This window comes from Oncorhynchus nerka, unplaced genomic scaffold (genome assembly GCF_034236695.1).
Source record: "Oncorhynchus nerka isolate Pitt River unplaced genomic scaffold, Oner_Uvic_2.0 unplaced_scaffold_859, whole genome shotgun sequence".
NCBI lineage: Eukaryota > Metazoa > Chordata > Actinopteri > Salmoniformes > Salmonidae > Oncorhynchus > Oncorhynchus nerka.
The window spans coordinates 268,435-271,042 of record NW_027040422.1 but is presented as its reverse complement, the minus strand read 5'-3'; positions in this window follow the sequence as shown (position 1 = coordinate 271,042).

The following is a 2,608-nucleotide window of genomic DNA, read 5'->3' as shown; positions in this document are numbered from 1 at the left end:
TGATCTAGTTTATAGCTGAATGTTGCCTGGCCCAACACATAGCTGATCTAGTTTATAGCTGAATGTTGCCTGGCCCAACACATAGCTGATCTAGTTTATAGCTGAATGTTGCCTGGCCCAATACATAGCTGATCTAGTTTATAGCTGAATGTTGCCTGGCCCAATACATACTGATATACAACACATAGCTGATCTAGTTTATAGCTGAATGTTGCTGGGCCCAACACATAGCTGATCTAGTTTATAGCTGAATGTTGCCTGGCCCAATACATACTGATATACAACACATAGCTGATCTAGTTTATAGCTGAATGTTGCCTGGCCCAATACATAGCTGATCTAGTTTATAGCTGAATGTTGCCTGGCCCAATACATACTGATATACAACACATAGCTGATCTAGTTTATAGCTGAATGTTGCCTGGCCCAATTCGTTCCCATAGCAACGATAAAAACATTCCCAAACCAGAAACCGTGGATTGATGGCAGCATTCGCGTGAAACTGAAAGCGCGAACCACTGCTTTTAATCAGGGCAAGGTGTCTGGTAACATGTCCGAATATAAACAATGCAATGTCCGAATATAAACAATGCAGCTATTCCCTCCGCAAGGCTATTAAACAAGCTAAGCGTCAGTACAGGGACAAAGTGGAATCTCAATTCAATGGCTCAGACACAAGAGGCATGTGGCAGGGTCTACAGTCAATCACGGACTACAAGAAGAAACCCAGCCCAGTCACGGACCAGGATGTCTTGCACCCAGGCAGACTAAATAACTTTTTTGCCCGCTTTGAGGACAATACAGTGCCACTGACACGGCCTGCAACGAAAAAATATGGTCTCTCTCCACTGCAGCCGAGGTGAGTAAGACATTTAAACGTGTTTAACCCTCGGCAAGGCTGCAGGCCCAGACGGCATCCCCAGCCGCCCTCAGAGCATGCGCAGACCAGCTGGCCGGTGTGTTTACGGACATATTCAATCAATCCTATACCAGTCTGCTGTTCCCACATGCTTCAAGAGGGCCACCATTGTTCCTGTTCCCAAGAAAGCTAAGGTAACTGAGCTAAACGACTACCGCCCCTGTAGCACTCACTTCCGTCATCATGAAGTGCTTTGAGAGACTAGTCAAGGACCATAATCACCTCCACCCTACCCTGACACCCTAGACCCACTCCAATTTGCTTACCGCCCAAATAGGTCCACAGATCTTGATGCAATCTCAACCACACTGCACACTGCCCTAACCCACCTGGACAAGAGGAATACCTATGTGAGAATGCTGTTCATCGACTACAGCTCGGCATTCAACACCATAGTACCCTCAAGCTCGTCATCAAGCTCGAGACCCTGGGTCTCGACCCCGCCCTGTGCAACTGGGTACTGGACTTCCTGACGGGCCGCCCAGGTGGTGAGGGTAGGCAACATCTCCTCCCGCTGATCCTCAACACGGGGCCCTGGCCAAGGTGCGTTCTGAGCCCTCTCCTGTACTCCTGTTCACCCACGACTGCGTGGCCACGCACGCTCCAACTCAATCATCAAGTTTGGCGGATCGACACAACAGTGGTAGGCTTGATTACCAACAACGAGAGACGGCCTACAGGGAGGAGGTGAGGGCTCCTGGAGTGTGGTGTCAGGAAAATAACCTCACACTCAACGTCAACAAAACTAAGGAGATGATTGTGACTTCAGGAAACAGCAGAGGGAACACTCCCCATCCACATCGATGGAACAGTAGTGGAGAGGGTAGCAAGTTTTAAGTTCCTCGGCATACACATCACAGACAAACTGAATTGGTCCACTCACACTGACAGTGTTGTGAAGAAGGCGCAGCAGCGCCTCTTCAACCTCAGGAGGCTGAAGAAATTCGCTTGTCACCAAAAGCACTTCACAAATCCTACAGATGCACAATCGAGAGCATCCTCATGGCTGTATCACCGCCTGGCACGGCAACTGCTCCGCCTCAACCGTAAGGCTCTCAGAGGGTAGTGAGGTCTGCACAACGCATCACCGGGCAAACTACCTGCCCTCCAGACACCCACCACCCGATGTTACAGGAAGGCCATAAAGATCAAGGACATCAACCACCTGAACCACTGCCTGTTCACCCCGCTATCATCCAGAAGGCGAGGTCAGTACAGGTGCATCAAAGCTGGGACTGAGAGACTGAAAAACAGCTTCTATCTCAAGGCTATCAGACTGTTAAACAGCCACCATTGAGTGGCTGCTGCCAACACACTGTCATTGACACTGACCCAACTCCAGCCACTTTAATAATGGGAATTGATGGGAAATGATGTAAATATATCACTAGCCACTTTAAACAATGCTACCTTATATAATGTTACTTACCCTACATTATTCATCTCATATGCATACGTATATACTGTACTCTACATCATCGACTGCATCCTTATGTAATACATGTATCACTAGCCACTTTAACTATGCCACTTTGTTTACTTTGTCTACATACTCATCTCATATGTATATACTGTACTCGATACCATCTACTGTATGCTGCTCTGTACCATCACTCACTCATATATCCTTATGTACATATTCTTTATCCCCTACACTGTGTATAAGACAGTCAGTTTTAGAATTGTTAG